This window comes from Glossina fuscipes, unplaced genomic scaffold, assembly GCF_014805625.2.
Source record: "Glossina fuscipes isolate IAEA_lab_2018 unplaced genomic scaffold, Yale_Gfus_2 1, whole genome shotgun sequence".
In the NCBI taxonomy this organism is placed as follows: Eukaryota; Metazoa; Arthropoda; class Insecta; order Diptera; family Glossinidae; genus Glossina; species Glossina fuscipes.
In genome coordinates this window covers 36,455,808-36,474,743 of record NW_023998415.1, presented here as the reverse complement: position 1 = coordinate 36,474,743, position 18,936 = coordinate 36,455,808, and the positions used below count along the sequence as shown (strand labels likewise).

Genomic DNA, 18,936 nt, shown 5'->3' with positions numbered 1-18,936 from the left:
GGCTAAATAAAATGCATGGCTAAATATGTGACTCTGATGCACTATACAATGAATTCTTTTCAATTCTCTTTTATAGATGGCCTTCGAGATTTCCATGCATTTTGTTTGCAAGTCTTTAATACATTCGTTGGAATTCCCATTGCATATGTGTATATAGCTTTGATGGGAATCAACTATTTGCAATAAGCACGGATAAGCACAGAAGTTAGGGGACTAAGACGGTTATAAGAAAAACAGATCGGAACGAAAAACATCAACTACTTACGGTTAACATCGATTAAAAGGCACCGAGCGCAATATTTAAAAGTTGTTTTATAAAATTTTTTTTTTTTTTATAAAAACCTAATATAGATTATCTTCATCAAAATCCCGGTTTTCATTGGCCAAGATTTTACATCATCTCAAAAAGGTTAACAATAATGTTTAATTTTCTTTTTTTTACTTGTTAAATATCACACAATACATTAGATGACCATAAATAAATGTCTATCTACAAATCTATATATATATATATATATGTAGTCTTTTCTTTTTCATGCGTAAGGAACAGGACAATGCAAGGCGACCCGAACCGTTCATCTATATTAGTTGTTTTTTTTTCTCGTTGTATTATGCGCTTGAATTGAATAGATCGGGTAGGCCCTAAGTTGGTATTAATTTTTATACCCAATGTCACTAGTGGTACAAAGGATATATGCACAACATCCAGAGAGGACTTGAGATAGACCCACCCTTTGTTATACCAATCGATTCAGAAAGCGATTCTGGTGTAAGCTGTCGTTGTTCAACCTACAATTCGCAATTTTTGTGATGTTTTAAAGAAATTCAATGCAACGACAAGTTTTGATCCAAAGACCAATTGGAAATGGTTAAAGAACCATTTCAAATCTTCCCTTCCCATATAACACCATGTTTCGAACAGTTGCGGTGTAGAGTATTTGATGGTGGAAAAAATAAAAAAAAAAAAAGTACAAAAAAAATTTTTTTTATTAGATTTTTGTTAAAATTAACATTTGCTTTTACGGCGTACTACAGAATATTAGTTCAGTCTTCCTTAAATAAGTAATTAGGTAAAAGTTTTTTCGATTATAAGCTTTTAGGATCTATAATGATCGCGTTGTAATGTGGGTAACATCATAACATAAATGTTGCCTAATTATAGGGCTCACTCCTTTTAACTCGTGGGTATATTTCGATAGACTAGACTAGATTTTAAAAAACCTCACCGTTCTAAAGAAAGGGGGAAAAAGAAAAATGAACGACTTTTCGCAGACTTCGTGTCAGTTTAAAAGGGTTTTGACTTTTACCTAACAACAATGGATAGAGAAACTCAATTGGATATCACACCCGGAAAAAGAGAAACAAGATAACACTGTTGCGTTTATTCTTCTATAGTTTTGCAAAATATTTAACAAATTGACCATGCCCCTTGAGATGATTATAAAATGCAAACAATAGAAAGGGCAAGGGAAAGAGAGCTATAGAAGCGCGAATGGCTCGATACGCAAGTCGCGTCAAATATACATTTGCGAGAATTGTCGATCAAGTGTCGGCTGTTTTCCCATGTCCATGAAGTCTAAGTCCTGGTACTGGGTTTTTAATTCGGTGTTGACATCTCTAAAATGGCAGCAATGCATACGAGAACTGACGACAAACTGAATGAATACCTATGGGATGTTCATCCTTACGTTGGGAGCAGGTGAAATTATAACACTTGCTATGAACCATTATGTTCTGAATCAAGTATAAATTAAAAATGTTTATGGAGTAAGCCTAGGCAAGGGCCAGGCGATACGTGGGCAAAGCAAGCTGCGCAAATTTTTATTGATGCGTTCAGTGAATACAAATTTCTGTAAAATTCCAAGTCATATTTCATTGTACTTTCAAAGTGTCTTCTTCTATAATTATTATTATTTTTTATAAAGTAAACTTTTAGTATAGAGAGTTGAAATTTTTCCTAAACATTTGTAAAATGCATGCAATTTTATACATACGTTATTTGTTATCAACCTAGTTGCCTTGCATTTGAATCGACAACAAATAATAAATATTTTCACAAAACGCTGACACACATCGTTGAAGAATTAAAAACATAATTAGGAAGACATCTTATTGATATAAGAGCATATGTCAAGCATAAGTTGACTTTAAACTTTAGTTCAAAAATATGTCAAATTTTTAAAGTTCACTTTTATGTGATTTTCTATGTCAGTATTTTTTTTTTTTTTTTTTTTTTTTTTTTTTTTTTTTAATACATCTTCAACTTGAATGATAATGGTAAATTATTGCTATTTAAGTTCAAAATCAACATAAATTAGGTAGCAATGGCAATAATAATGATGATGGCGATGTCTTTTTTAATTAAATTAAAATTTTGTAAACTTGTTTCAAACCTGATTTGTACGCGTCGTCTACAATTTTGTTATTGGTTTTGTTATTGTGAAAAATAGAAAATTTATATATAATTCATTCCTCACCTACCTGAACGGTTTATTTTTACCAAATCTAATCCGTATGATGATTGTAAACACACACACACACACAAGTCTTATGTTGTTATCACATTTTTCATGCAACGGAGAAATGAGAATTCATACCAATTCGGAAGGCCCTCCAAGCTTGGATTGTTAGAGAATAAAATAGCCATTAGCTATAGATACGATTTTTTTCCAAAGAATTTTTGCATCATTTTTAACTTTATACGAAACTAGAAAACTTCTTCAAGACTTTTGATCAAAAGTCTTTGAAGCTAAATCGAAAATCATTATGTTTATGTGTTACATATATAGATTGAATTTTTTTTTTTGCGAATCATATGAGGAGTGAGTAAGTTTTTTTTTTGAATAGAAAATTTTGAATTACTTTTTATTATAAATCTTATACATATTTATGTAGGCGTTTTATTGCAATTATTTTAATTTTTGCCATGTAGTAAACCGAAATTGTTTTTTGTCTCATAAAAACTTGTTTGTTGTTTTTATTGCCTTCTTTTTCTTTCTTCTTATTAATATTATAACTATTTTGACTTTTTTTTTTTTTTTTTTTTTTAAATATTATTTTTATTTCAGGTTCTGATGATACTAAAATGCCGTATTGAGCACGAAAGACATTCATTTAATAGACATAAATCACATTTTGCGTTTAAATGTATCAATTTCACAATAATACCCTTTACGAGCACAATGAAGAAAAACAATTGATAAGAAACTTGGCAAAAAAAAAAAAAAAAAAAAACAACAGATCAAAACGAAAGAATAAAGCAAACAGTTCTAATACGATTTTATTGAATTATTGTTTCTTCAATTAAAATGAAAACCGAAGTCGCCAAGTGTGAACGTAACATAACTCTTTAGTTCTTTAATACAACGCAACACCATTCGCCACGATCGCTCGTTTTCAACTGAACTGTTTTTAACAAGCGTATCTAAAAAAAACCATTCAATTGGTTCACTAACTCTACTCGACTTGATACTCTGGGTGGTGAGAGTTTCTTCCGTGCATATATGATGAAAACATTTACATATGCATGTATTGCTAAGCATGTGTTGCTTCTTTATTATAAAGGTGGTGTTTTGTGGTGTAACGAATGCTTGCTTGCTGTTGTTAGTGGAGCATTAACTAAAACTGATATCTTGTTAGTGTATCTTTCAGTTATAAACTGTATGAGCTCGCATATATATATATGAATATGTACATAGGGAAGTAATAAACAAATATATGTATGTACTTGGTCAACTGACTGAATCTGAGAGCAAAAGATTAAGAGAGAGAGACAGAAATAGGGAGAGAGAGAGAGAGAGAAAGAGAGAGAGAAAGAGAGAGAGAGAGAAAGAGAGAGAGAGAGAAAGAGAGATAAAAACGCGAAGAGAACTACGTGTAAGAAGATACGTTTCTCTATATTATACAAATTTCATTCGTGTACTTTTTGAACACTAAAGATACGTTTTTTGTTTTCTATTTTTTTTTTTTTTTTTTTAAATATAATGAAATCATATTTTAGTAATATGTATCAAAGTATGTAAATAGCGCAAATCGCATACTTGATATCTTATGTTGCTTCCAGTAGGACAATTTCTCATTGAAGTATATAGCATATAGGAGAGAATATCTGTACAAAGAACGTTTGATTGCGAATTGAATCAATTTAAAATAATTTATATAAGACAAGGGAGGTGTAAGAATTTGATCGAAATTTCCCATTGCAATTTGTATAGAATAGAAATATTCTTGATCAGATGATCAAGTTATTATATATTCAATTAGTCTTTCGTGCACCTTGAAATCGTGGGCAATCGAATCGTTGACCTGATGAGCGATAATTTATTATTCGCGGGCTCAAACCTGTTCTTCGGTCATAGCTGTGATGAGTGCTCAGTCGATGAGTGCAAAGCGTGCATAAGATTCATTTATCATAATTTTGGTACGTTTAATACCACTTTTTTAGGCATCATCTAGATTTAACATGATATACGCACACGATAAGTTTGTTTCGTCTTAGTTTGTAGGGTATTAGTAAATTAATTTGGTCCTTAACTCGCCTTAAGATTCTTTCAAGAGAAAAAAGTGTGAAAAAAAAGTGAAGCTATTTAGCTGGTTTGCCGTAAGGAGCTGAGCGATCGTTGACGATTTTGTATCTCTGATATATAACTAAATCGTGGAAGCAATCTTTTATTGTTTACTAAATGTTTCTCTTTTTAATCAACTATTATTGTTAATAATTATTAATAATTATTAATTAATTATTAATATTTAACTTGCATTAAATTAATTTTATAATCGTACCATTAGGTGTACTTATGTCAAGCAACATTTTTATCGTCTCTGGCTAAAAGAGATCCTTAATTGTTAAGAATTGGTAAGAGAGAAAGAGAGTTTTAAAAGAGAAGAAGTGTGAATAGGGTGCACAGAGCGAAAATAATCATATTTTATTGGTGTCGTACAGTTTTAAACATAATTTGCATTCACATCTTACGATGATAAAAAAAAAAAAAAATGAATTTTTGAAAATTTTACATTAAGCCCTTGCAGAACAATCGCTTTTCCTAAAATATATTATTAGTTAAAATAATATCTTTCGAGTCAATGTAATGATCTGTACAAAGTATCATTTATTTTAATAAATTTTTTTTTTTTTTTTTCGATTTTAATATTGATTACGAAAATTAAAAGCATGAGATGATAATAGTTTTCATAAAAAGTGAAAAATTTTTTCAATTCAGTTTCAATCAAAGAATAAATTCAGATGTGAATTAGTTAAGATCACGTGCATCTCTCTACACTTGGAGACGTCAAGAAGGGGAAAATTGCGTTAAAAGTTGAAATTTAAGATGCGTTTTATATTTATTTTAAATCCATCAAGTGGGAAAAAAAGCCAGCAATTGTTTATAAAAATTTGACAAACTATACCATAGCAAGAGCGAAAGTAAATAATAAATAAGATATTAAACATATATATATATATATATATATATATATATATATACATACGTTTGTATCATGCGTATCGCGTGTCGCGTATCGCGCATATTTCAATTCATATGTTTATACAGCTTGACGGCGCCTCATAGGTAGTAATTGTATAATTTTTCATTGATCGTCAAAAAAGTCTAAAGTTGTTGCCAAGATTGATCAATTCAAAACATTGCACTATGAATTTCAAAAGTTTCAAGTCATAATTTAAGAAAAACCGGAATTCGTAGACATTTTTACTTCTTTTCAAAACTTACGCTGTCGAGAGTGATAAGATCAAGTTTGCCTTTCTATACCACATTTCGACAATAACAACAATAATCGAGAAAACCGCTGATATACATATGAAGGTAAATCGGAGCTCAAGAATATATGATATGATAAATTCAATATATCTGTTGAGTTGGGTATAATGAAATTTCAAACTTTACTTTTCGGCCACAATTATTTGCTTAATAGTGTAACAATAGATACGGCGATTAGATCTGTATAGGTGTTTAAGGTGAAGGGATAGATAGCTAAAATTTGTTTATTTATTTATTTATCTATTTATTAATCGTTCTTGAGTTTATTACTTACCTTTCTTTTATACGAACTGATCCTAATTAATTTCGAAGATATCTGTAAAGAGAGAAAAAAAGTTTTTGAATTTTTATAGAAAGCGTATAATGGATATAATTATTTAAATTAATTAATAATTCTTTCCATATTAATTTTCCTATTAATGCATTAAGGAAAAAACATTCTTCAAGCGACCTTAAATGCTCCATGAGAAAGAAATTGAAGTCTAATACGGGAATTCAAATTATATTTATCGGCAATATCTGCCGGGTTGCCTTTCCCTCGCTTCCTGTTATGGAGTGAGTAAAAAACAAGTACGAAAATTATATTCGATCGATATACTGATAGCAAATCTCGAAGAATTTTATTGGTTTATGGCATCACACATATATTGCAATTTTTTTTTGCCGTCGCCACAAGAACAAGCTGGCTGGAGCTATCAATGAACATTTGAACTTGAAAATTTCCAAAGAATTTTGTCCCTAAGAGTTAATTCACGGCCTTGGTTTTAAAATCTCAAGCGGTGTGCAACTAGTTTAATATTTTTTTATTTCATAATCGGTCACTGAGAAGATGTTTTTTATACCTGTATAAACACAACGATGATTAGGGAGAAAGAACGGGGGATAGATGGACGGGGTATGCGCGATTGCTATGTAGTATCGATTTTATCGATTTAGCTTTCGCTATAATAGTTGCGGCCACACGTTACTCAACGGCATTGGGAATTGAGACTGGAGAGGTCGATTTGATAGCCCTTCTTACTCTCCGCTAAGCTGATATTCGATGACATACATATGTATGGTTTGCTATTTCAAGCGTCCAATGAATGAGGCTGAAGAACACTTACGGCCTTCGATTATGAAAATATTTCGATTTGCAAATAATGAACAATGAATAATTTTCGTGAATGATCTCTAGAGAAGATGTTTCGCTCTTCAAGAATAGTTTAACTAACTGCAATTGTTTTCGTGTTTCCCATTGCCTTCATCGTGCCAAACGAAATGTCTTTTCTATAAACAAGCGCAGATTCCATTTGAAAGCAGACATTGTATGCTCGGAACTTAACGTAAGAAGAAGATTATAAGCTACCATCTTTTTTAGATATAAATGGCTTGCATTGAAAAATTTAGTGGACAGATTGATGGATTGTAGATACTTTATTATTATATTGTAATAATAAATATAACTTCTGAGGGCTATTTAGGAGATCGCTGTAAAAGGGGCTCTACCTGGTCAATCACATGCAACCACAATCCGGCAAAACCCTCCATTTATTGATTTGAGAAGACGAATATAGATGACTGAATCCAGAATGGATGTAAATTTTTAAATTATTTTAGGAAAAGAAAAAAATTTGATTTCTATTTTGCATAAAATATGCCAGACTGAGTGTAGTAAAAAATACAGTACGTTGACGCATATATATACGGAATATGGGCTTCGAACTTTTGAAAGTCCAATAATTTTCCAAACATAATATATATATATATAATCTTGTATGTGAAATGTAGTTCTTCTGGTTGCTAATTCGCATTCTGTGAAAGTTCCTTTTACTGAAACGAAACAAAAAAAAAAAAAAAAAAAAAAAAAAAAAAATTTTGTAATACTGTTCAATGTTTCTGTTTTCAGACGTCGAGCAGGGAAATGAGAAAAGAAAAATGTAGAAATGAAAGAAGCGCTTGATTGTGTTGTGTGTTCATTAGCGCAATGCTGCACGAATTTCTTGTTATAGACTAAAGTAACAACAACAAAAATTAAAATAACAACGTGATCAAAACCAAGAAGCAGGAATCATATCAGAACCACAACATTCTGAAAAAACAAAAAAAAAAAAAAAAAAAAAAAATGTTTTTTTTTTTTTTTAAATAAAAAAAGCAAAAAAAGAGCTCCAATGCCTCATGCATAATAAACACGTGCAATTGTGTACAGTAAAAATATATGTGCGGAGTTGGTTGATATGTATAATAACGACAGTATCGGCCAAAGGGAGCAATATTGTTTAGAGCAAATCAGAATATAGGAAAAGTACAATGAAGCAATGATCGCGCAAGTAAACAGAACCATAACAAAATATTGGGGCACCCTGTTGTTTTTGCTGGCGGAGCCGTGTATTGTTACCGTAAATTATATACACAAAAAGTATATTGAACTTTATATAAACAAATTTGGATAAAAAAAAAAAAGAAAAAAAAAAAAAACACCTATAGAGTAGAGTCTACTACATGGAAGACAGATATTATGTTGAGTTTAGAAAGAGCGTAAAATACAACTCAAGAGAAGATGAAATACAGAGAGAGTGTAAATAAGAAAGTGAGAGTAAAAAAGGGAGCGCAGTCTCTCCTTCAATATACGCGTGTGTCTGTGTGTTGAAAAGTTGTTTTGTAAGTCTTTAAAATTCTTAATGATTTTCTTGTTTTCATTTCAAGCCTGACTTACCGATACATGTTTTATCCTTGTTGTTGTTAATGATGTTCTTCATATTGTTGTTGTTGTTGTTGTTATTATTATTATTATTATTATTCCTATTGATGCCTAACAAGGTGAGGCAAGTTTCAAGCTGCTTTAACAATGGGCCTGCGGCTGTTATTATCTGGTAACAACGTGTTACGAATCATTTTTAACAAGACCCTTAAACAGATAAAAGCCGAAAAACAAAACGGACACAAAGCGGAGATACATGGATATGGAAATATATAAAAGTTGCAATAACGAAAGATAATATATATATGCGTACATATAAACATATGTATGTATATGGATATATATTCGCATATGCGTACATTTGTATTTATGTAGGTAGTTATGTATATGCACGATAAGGTTAAATATTTAAAATAACTGTAAGAAAAGAGAAAGAAAAATACCTAAAATATTTTTCTTGTAAATAGGCGGGCGACCTGTTATGATTTACATTAACGTGGATTACTCTACGTGCACTATGTTCTTCTCTAATACAGATCATTGCATTACTAAACCGGTAAATGCATATTTCTCTTTTTATTTGCATTCTTATCGAATATATGAAGAGAAACCAAATCGAGGACGTTAGTTATCTTGAAACACATATTGCATATCCTCTATATCGAAAGTAGCGGGTAACACGAGTTTGTTTCGACCGCGATCCGCGAATTATTATTAAAATCGTTTAACAATTTCTAGGGAGATGTAGATGTTCGGTCTAAAGAAAAAACATTCTTACATAATTTCGATCATTTGATTACGAATTACGGTGATTTTAATGACACGCTATCCTTGTTTCTTTCAAGACAACTCTCGAAAACTCACATTTTAAGGTCTTCAACCTTGGCGCGTGCTTCGAAAGTTGTTTCCTGATATGAAATGAGGTCGTGGGCGGAAACCATTTATTGCCGAAAGCAGTCGAAGGGATTAGGAAACGTAAAAAAAAAAAATTCCGAAAATTATTTCCGGTAATCGAGAACTGTAATTGCAGACAGTAACTGATATCCTGATGAAGATATCAAAAGGCAGTGTATTCAGAATCTTAAGAAAGTTGTTTTTCAAACGGTTATTGGGTCACGTGATAAGTCGATTTTTACAATGCAAGAATTACAAGAATTGGAGCTTGAATTGTTGTCTCGTCCACGCTATTCTTCAGTTCTGGTCCCTAGTGATTAGTGATTATCATTTGCTCCATGCAAAAGGATTTCAATCAAATCATAAAGTCATTGCATAGACTGTGGAATATGTTGAGGGACTTGACAAATCCTTGTAAAAAGAAGAAAACTTCAAAGGCTTAGACGACGAAGAATATGTATGTCATGTTAAATAGCGGAGTAGATGTAATCATGCTTGTCTGCTCATCTCACTGTTCATACTACGATCTTTAGTTACGTAATTTGGGCAAATACATTACATCGCAAATTTCTTGCTGTTCTTGCTATCAATTCAAAAGTCAATCAAATCAATCGAAGGTTCAGCTTTTATTTACAAAAAAAAAAAAGAAGAGAACTCAACTAATACCTATGATATGCACTCAACATATATATGTGGTGCGTTCAAAAAAAGATCACTTTTCAAATTTCGTGGGCTACGTACATTCGATTTTTGAATTTCTTTTCATTATTATATTGGTACACATATCCCCAACATTAGTTCACATTATCAGCCTTTTTGCATTTTTAGTTTTTGTTTTTTTGTTTTTGACATATACGAAGGTTAAACGTCTTTTAAGTGCTGCGCGACTCACTGAAATTTAACGAATTTTCTTTGAGCAAAAAAAAAAAATGCTTATCAAATCGGTATTAAAGAGCTTGCTGACGGTGTCGGCAGATCGGTTGGTTAATGCCATGAAATTTTTTCGGATGTTTTGTGCATGACACAAGTGGCAGAGAAGTTTGTTCCGAAATTGCTAAAAACAACATCGTAATCATACCTCAGCCATCGCCTATTCACCGGACTTGACCTACAGCTATTTTTCCTATTCCCAAAACTGAAAAGACCCCTTAACGACCAGACTTTTGCCATGTTTAAGAAAACAAAGAAGGCTTAAAGATCTCAAGGTCATACCGAAAATGGGGTATCAGAAGTGCGTTGAAAAGCCCTTGCACAAGTGTATTATTTCTAAGAGGGATTACTTTGAAGGGAAGAAGACAGATATTTATGGATAAATATTTTTGAAGAAAAATTAAAAAGTCCTCTTTATTTTCAAAACATACCTCGTATACACGATATGCGATGAATATAAATAAGACGATCAGCGAGCGAATAATCTTTTGAGCCTTGCTTTCTTACTTATCGTACTACATATTTTGCAAAAGGATCCGTAACAAGAATATATATGTATATAAGATTTTGAGTCAAATTAGTCTCATTTGTCCGCTTGTTTGTTGCCGCTTATTAGCATAGTTATAATTTCGGAAATTATATATGTATGTGCGTATTATTAATTGTTCACCAACAATAGGAAAGAAAATGTCACTGCTAATCTACAAGAGATATTGTAATGAATGCTTTGTATTAGTATTTGCTAAAAGACCCAAAAGAAATCCGATTGACACGCCCAAAATCAATAAAGTGCCTTATGCGTTAGTTTGAGATTCGTCTCAAGGCCAAATATGGATATCCTTCTTCTTTTTAGACATATAATATATAGACGTATTTATATATTTGTATTCCTGATCAGCTTGATCGTAAAAGGCGCTTTAGACATTGTTAAATCGGAATTATATAATATATATGATATTATATTCAATTTCCCATTTCGTTTGTTCAACCTTTTATTGTTTTAAAATATAAAGTTAGGGAACGATTGTTCGGAATTGCTGAACATGTTTGGAAAAGATTAAAAAATTACAGTAAATGAATAATAAATTTATGCAATTCTTTATGCTTTCCGATCCTTCACCGTTAATCTTAGAGAGGTTATTGATAAGTCTGCAGTGGCGGTAACAGTCATTTTCAACACTTTGTTTTTTAATATTGACAACTCTTTAACCATTTCAAAGATTTTTGCAAAAAATTAAATTCTGCCGAGTCAATTCGATAAAACAACAACAACAACAAACCCAACAACAGAAAACAAGTTGTAACTCTATCCGTATAATGGAATTTTAAACCGAATTATTTTCTCATTTATTAAATATATATATATATATATATATATATATATCACATGTTATGCTGTCTAGAGAGGGAGATAGATAGATAGAAAAATTGGCGCTAAGAGTAAGAAGAAAATGGAACAAAGTAATATGGACTCTTTACTTGAATTCTGTTTGGTTTATGTAAACATTCACATAAGCACATTTTTTTTATTTTTTTTAATTTGTATTCATATCCAACTAAGTTGACAATAGCGCTACTGTTGTCATTGCATAAAATATTTTTGCGTTGCTCTTGAAGTGACAACGTGTTGCGCATTTCGCAGATTTATGTAAGTGAATGCAAAATCGTCGCAATGTTTCGCATTGTCGCATGTCGATATTACTTTTTCGACTGCAATCTCTGAGTTCCAGTTTCAGCACTGGACAAATTACAGTTAAAGCTGCTTTGGTGCGCTGTGTTTTTATGCATTTTTTGCGACTTTTTTTTTTTTTTATACGTTGCTTGAACATGTATATAGATAGAAAGAGGGGGAGAGAGATAAATAGATAGATAGATAGAAATAGAGAGATAGATAGATAGATAGATTGATAGAAAGGAGTGGAGGGGGAAAGTAGAAAGGAAGGGAGAGAGACAGATAGCTAGATAGATCGATGGATAGATGGAATGATAGAGAGAGAGAGAGAGAGAGAGGAAGAGAGAGACAGATAGGTGAATGGATAGATGCATTGACTGATAGAGTGTGGGTGGGGAGGGGGCGGGGGGCGAGAAAGAGCCAGAGCGTGAGAGAGAGAGGGAGGGAGAGAGAGAGAGAAAGAAAGAAAGAAAGAAAGAAAGAGAGAGAGAGAGAGTGAGAGTGAGAGTGAGAGAGAGAAGGAACAGTAGAAGGAGAGAATATATGTATATGAGACGACGAGGAATCCTATTGAGTTATGGGCATTTTAAGAGTTGTTTTCGTGTTTAAAATGGGAAATTGAAATTTCTTGAAAAAGGCCTCTTCATCGCCTAACACCATTTTTCTTTAAAGCTGCTACGAAAATCCCATATTTCAATAGATTTGAATCTACGTGAAAACTAATTTAACTGAGTTTTCTGGAGAACAAAATTTTAAAAATCGATGAAAGTGACAAGGAACTGGCATGAAAATGTTATAATGAAATTTGGTATTAGCAACATCGCTTATTAAAGTGCAAATGCGCAAGGTAGTCGGACTCAAGAGAATTGAATCGTTATATTCTGACGGACAAGGATAGAAGAAGCATTGTAAATATTAGTTCATGTAAAACTTATGTGATAAGATCTCCTAAGAAGTGTACATAAGAGGTGCGCTAACCTAACAACCACAATTCAGTGGTATGATCTTGTAGACTGAGGAGGAGGAGGAGGAGGAGGAGAAGGAGAAGGAGTTAAATAGAAGCGTCATGCAGGACACACAAAGGACATTTTAACGTTAAAATTTATTGTGAAAAATCAACTGCAACAACTATTTATGCAGTTTCTGAACATTTTTTTTTTGCAGTTTTTTCTTGCGATCACTAACTGCCGCACAGAAGCAAGTTTACTTGTAGGTTATTTATGCTGCCCACAATTTTGAAACAGCTCACGTTAACATCGGCACCTATCCGTGTTTTGTATTGTTCAAGTCCTCACTAACATTTCGACAATCCTCTAAGATCTGATACGTTTGTCCTTTGCTTGGTTCTGCTTAAAAACAAAAATGTGGAATAAACAGATAATTTAATCGAATTGTTTCATCAACTTAGGTCTAACGGCAGATTTTGAACTGATATGAAAATTTATTAGCTATCAGGGTCAATCGTACTATAAAAATTGATCTATAAGTCCCGGGAGAAAAATCACCCTCATTGGCTGATTGATACGCCTATAATTAATAAAATATTTCGCAATAATTATGTAATTTTATGAGGTGCTAGATATATACATATACATATATATACCTTTTTTACTCTTACAGTATAAAGCAAGACTTGTTAACCACAATTTGACATACATGGATTACAATTTTCATGCAATAAGTGCGAGCGTCTATAATAGAATTATGCTTATTCGCAAATACATTATATATATATATATATATATATATATATATCTAAATTTATTTTCAATTCTAATACGATTTTGGCGATGAAAAAAATTGATGGCATTTGTCTTACCTCCCTTTGTACGTGTATCAGTAAATGCATAAACGCCTAGAAAATAATATGCAGAATATATGCAAAACTATTTATGACATGTTCGACTATTACTGTAGGTTGATGAATAGGTTCAATGATCTCACATGTTGTCAATTTGTGATGTAATAACATTTTCATATTTTTATATATATATTTGTTTGTATTTGCCCTAGAAAGGAAGTAAGAAAGCTTTATTCATCGTCCAATTTAACTCTTGTTTAGGATCTAATGAGGTGTATCTTTAAAGACTTATATGCACTGAGACAGTTCCAGTACGATGATGAACTTCAACTTGAATTACTTGAGTGAGTTTATTTGCTGCATTTATAGGGTTGAAGAAACTGAAGTAGCAAAGGCTTAGGCAGACACTCTTCAACTTATATACATTCGCTTTAATTAGCTTAAGATGATTGAGAAAAAGTCTTTTAACTATAGGGATGATTATGAATCTAATTTATAAAGTTTTCTTAAAATTTCATGAAAAAAATTTTTCTCCAAAGTGACGGCAGCCCGCCAATATAGTCCGCATTATTGAAGTGAAGTAGGTTTTTGTCTTTGCTAAGTTAGGTTTAACGCAAAGTAAAAAAAGTTAACCCTTTGCACCCGAATCATTTTTTAGTGTGGGTATTCAGCTACCCGACAGTAGTTTTAATAATATATTGTAAGATAAGAACTTTAAACAAAACCACTTTATTTACATGCTTTATTTTTATTTACATACTACAAACATAATATTTTATTATTAAATTTTATAATTTTCCTTAGTGTGATATTTGAGGAAGCACTATTCAAGGTGTATCCTAAGCTTTTCAGGACATGTGTCACAGTAATAAAGTATTTCACGTCTTCCGCTTTTATTTTTGATTTTCGGTCAGAGCACGCTCTACAATATTTTTTTTCTCCTTTTTGCATCACATGTAGCTTACCATTTAATCAGAAACTGTTATCGGTAGTTGCAGATATAGAACCACGGCCAGCGCATTAAACGGCATTCCTTTTCGGTTAGTTTGTATTGTGCCAGTCAAATGACACTTCATTTTATCTAATTCTTCGGCTAGGACAAGACTCGTATAATATCTATCTATGAACATGTGGTGACCTTGTGCACCAGGCATAGAATTTAGTAGCATTTGATATAAGCGTAACGGAATTCTGGTAGTCACCGGGAGGTCAGGTGTTATCAACTATTCGGTTATCATGCTTCCTTAATATGGAAGAATTCCACAAATATATCCTGTGTCTGAATCGCAGAGTACATAACTCCTTATACCCCATATTGTTGGTTTCTTAGGATTATGTAGTAATAAAAGAAAATCGACCTTTAATTTTCAGAATGGATTCATCGACGCATATATTTTGGCTAGGAACGAAATGTTCCAAAAATTTACAATTTATTGCTTCCAAGTAGTTATTAATACGCCGTAACCTCTGAAGTTATAAGATTTCAATGTAAGAAGTTGTCCAGTTCTTGGAATAGGCTCATTCCAGCAGTGAATTTAAATGTTAACAAACATTAGAGGTCATAAGGAGATATGTCGCTTACATTTGGCGCTATCTTGACGTTGGTAAATCTCGAACACAGTAACGGGATTTTTTGAAATTTTTTCCAACACATTTTGTATATTTTTTGTATTTTCTACTTGTGTTTAGTTCTTTTCATTTCATTTTGTTATTGTTTTAATGTCATTTAATTATCAACTGCTTTGGCAGAGGGGCGCACAAAGTGTGAAGATGCTCCGGCTTTTAGTCAAGACAAAAATGTAGGCTACGCACAGTGGGCTTACTTGGTGAGAATACTTTAGTTTTGCCTCTCCTCCCGTACCGCGCCCAAAAGTTGCATTTAATAGGAAAAGTTTTCATTAAAGCAATGAAAAATGTGAAAATTTACAGACGCGATTCGCTGAATGCAATATAATTTTACCTATGAAGATGATTGTTAATGCTGGACGACTATTGAAATAATTATAATTGAGGCAAATTTTTAAAAATTATTTTTAGATGCTATTAAAATAAATGTAGAGCTTTCCGCGAATTACAATAAAAGCAAACACACTTTTGGTGGGTGAAAGTTTTATTTACTCATAAAATGACTCTAAGCTCGAATGAAAAAGATAATGCAATACCACATGAATAAAAATGAAAAATAAAAAAATGACATATCAGGGTTGCCACAGTATAGAAATGTTTATATTGTAAGGCGTTTTTATTTGCAGTAGTTTTATGCATTACTTGCATAAATTACTATAAATATGTATATGTATAAGTATAAAAAGTATCCGGAATTGTCATAGAAAACAACTCGATCCACTCAAAGTTATTTCCTTACCTTCAAAATAGGTCGCACTAGTACCACTACAACGTCCGCATTTCACTTAATCCTTAATAAATTTATCATCGGCCGATTGAAATATTTTAATGAGGTTTTTTGTGCACTTTATACCTTTAGTTAGTTTATTAAGTTTTCTTTGCGGAGGTAATTATCTATCTATCTCCCGCCCAAAACGGGAAAGTTTTACAATATTATATGAGAAAAATCGTTCAGTTCTTTAGAAGCCAACACTGTGGCGATGCGCTTCGTATGCCGACTTTCATGCAGATTTACGTTTCAGTCTTCTCATTTTCGAGGGTCGTTCCTAGAGGCTGACCAATGCTTTTTGGGTAAAAGAAGTGAATTTATTGTTTTATAGTTTACTTATTGTATTTCTATCCCGCAAGATGGAGGAGCTTCAGTATAAACTTCACAAGAACCATTCGAAGAGTTACGGGAAGATTTGTTAAGAATTTAAATATATATATATATATATATAAAATGAATTAAGGGATGTTGAAATCTCAATTTGAAGCCGTTAACTTGTGACTAATTACATGAAACTTTTACGAAGTTCGATTTTTAGTGCCGAGGGACCAATAATCATGTGTATGTCGACAAGAATATTAAAAAAAAAGTCTTTAAACTCTTCGTATGAAGGTGGCCTTAGCCATCAGTCAGTACAAATATCATTCACTCCTACGACCAAAGGTAAACAGAACGTGCCTGACTGCCTTATATACAGTATTCTAATAAAGTCTACATACAGTACGAAAATCTGAGATTTCTCTTCTTAAAAACTGCGTTGATGAGTGGAGGGTCGTATGGGTATGTTTCCTAAAAAATAAGAACTTGTATTAAATAACAATTCAATGTTTCTTTGACTTAAGAAAAAGTTATGAGCAAAAAACATACTTCAACCCCAAAAAAATAATCCAAAAAAGTGTACAAATATATTACATATAAGTACGTAATTAGTCGTGCTACTGTTTAGACTGCTACAAAAATATTACAACAACACAAATACAATAGAAAATCAGCACCGCTCGAGTCGACCAAATGTGAAAAACGAAATATTATCACAATTGTAAGAAATCAACTCAAGAGTATATATAAGCAAATCAGTATTCATCCTGATGCCGTTCGAAATGCTTTAAGGCGGCATTCGCTCAAAACGCCTCGAATTGCAGAGACTCCCTCAAAACGATGATATAAACCTTTGGAGAAATGTGACTTTTATTGACGAGTCCAAGTTTAATTTATTCGGTTACGATGGTGAAGAGGGGGGGTTTGAAGGAAGCCTAATACAGCAATGCCAACTTCAAATTTATTACTAACTGTAAAGCACGGTAGAGGGTCTGTTATGGCGTCGGGATGTATGTCTGCGGCTGGAATAGGAAACCTGGTCATTATGAACTCTAAAATGAATCGTCCCATTTATGTGAATCTTATGTGAAAGCCACTTTGAAGACTTCCGCAAGTGAAATATGTCTTTCGGGTAAATGATCCGGCATACACATCTATCATGGTAAAGGAGTGGCTACGTTACAAGGCAAAAAAAAAAAAAAAGAAAAAAATCGTGAATTGTTATTTAATACAAGCTTTTGTTTCTGAAGAACTATATAAATATATATATATTTTTTAGCCCATAACTCATAAATGCAGTCTTTAAGAAGCGAAATCGTAACCCCTTTGCACTGTATACAGACTTTATTGGGCTATTGTGTATCAGAAGAACATATCTTAAATTACGGCCGATTTTGAGAATTCAGAGTAACGATAGATGAAAAATGAAAACATCAGAATATCGGATTTCGTTTAACTATCTTCTAAGGGTTCTAAATCCAGATTAGAAAAACATACAAGACATGTAGTATGATAATCGAGCATGGCAAGCGATTATATACATTTTTATGCATATATTTATAGGAGATATTAATTTTTTTTTTTTTTTGCAAATTAAGAAATTGTAATACCATTGGAATATAAATTGATCTGAAGTAAGTGTTATCGATAAAGAAATTCGCCACATAATCATTATAAAAGACAACTTGAATAGACTAGCGCTGCTACAGTTGTTACTGATAAATGTGTTTTTCCAAATCATTAAGCAAAAAGCATTTTATTATAAAAAAATATCACAATACTATAACAACAACAACAATAACAACACCAGCAGCAGCAACAGCAGCAATTATATCAAACTATAACAAATATAAATTGTTTCTAAAAAAGAAATATAAAAAAAAAAAAATAAAAAAAAAAAAAAAAATAGAAACAAGAAAAAGAGTAAAAGAAGAATGAAAAAAAGTATTGAAGAGTTATTTTTACAAAATTTATAAAAAATGTAATTGTGCAGAAAGTCGAATTATTTTACAGTGTGCCGAGCACAATGTTTTTCTAATCAAAATTGCAAAAGCATTTAAAGCAAGCCAAAGCCAAAAGTGACAAGAAAAGAAACGCAAATAAAAACATTTGAAACCGTATGAATGGCTTATACGACAATTTGTAAGAAATTAAATGCCAAAGTTTCACTTTTGCTAAACACACATTTTCTGATAGTGAACGCATACGTTTATACGGTAACTGAAATGTCTGGACTTGGAAATGTCATTGGCACTTGGAAAAGAACAGAAGTGGAAGAACAATTTAAATGGCTTACTATATATTTGTGCTACCGCAAAAGAACGGAAACGGAAATGACATTAATTTCCCTTGTTTTTACTACTTATCCGATCAAAGATTACAAAACAAATACAAAAAAAAAGAACAAAAAACAGAAACAAAAAAAAAAAACAAAAACAAAAATCCTACGCTAAATTCAAATATTACGAAAAA

At 31.9% G+C, this 18,936-nt stretch overlaps 1 protein-coding gene across 1 annotated transcript in view; it reads right to left on the bottom strand.

Moving 5' to 3' along the window:
- The window catches only part of LOC119645119 (frizzled-2-like), a 220,597-nt gene that overhangs the window by 58,070 nt on the left and 143,591 nt on the right, over positions 1–18,936 (bottom strand). Inside the window, exon 4 of the mRNA XM_038045049.1 lies at positions 6,049–6,090. The gene's annotated coding sequence lies outside the window, so the exon portion shown is untranslated. The remainder of the gene's footprint in view (positions 1–6,048; positions 6,091–18,936) is intronic.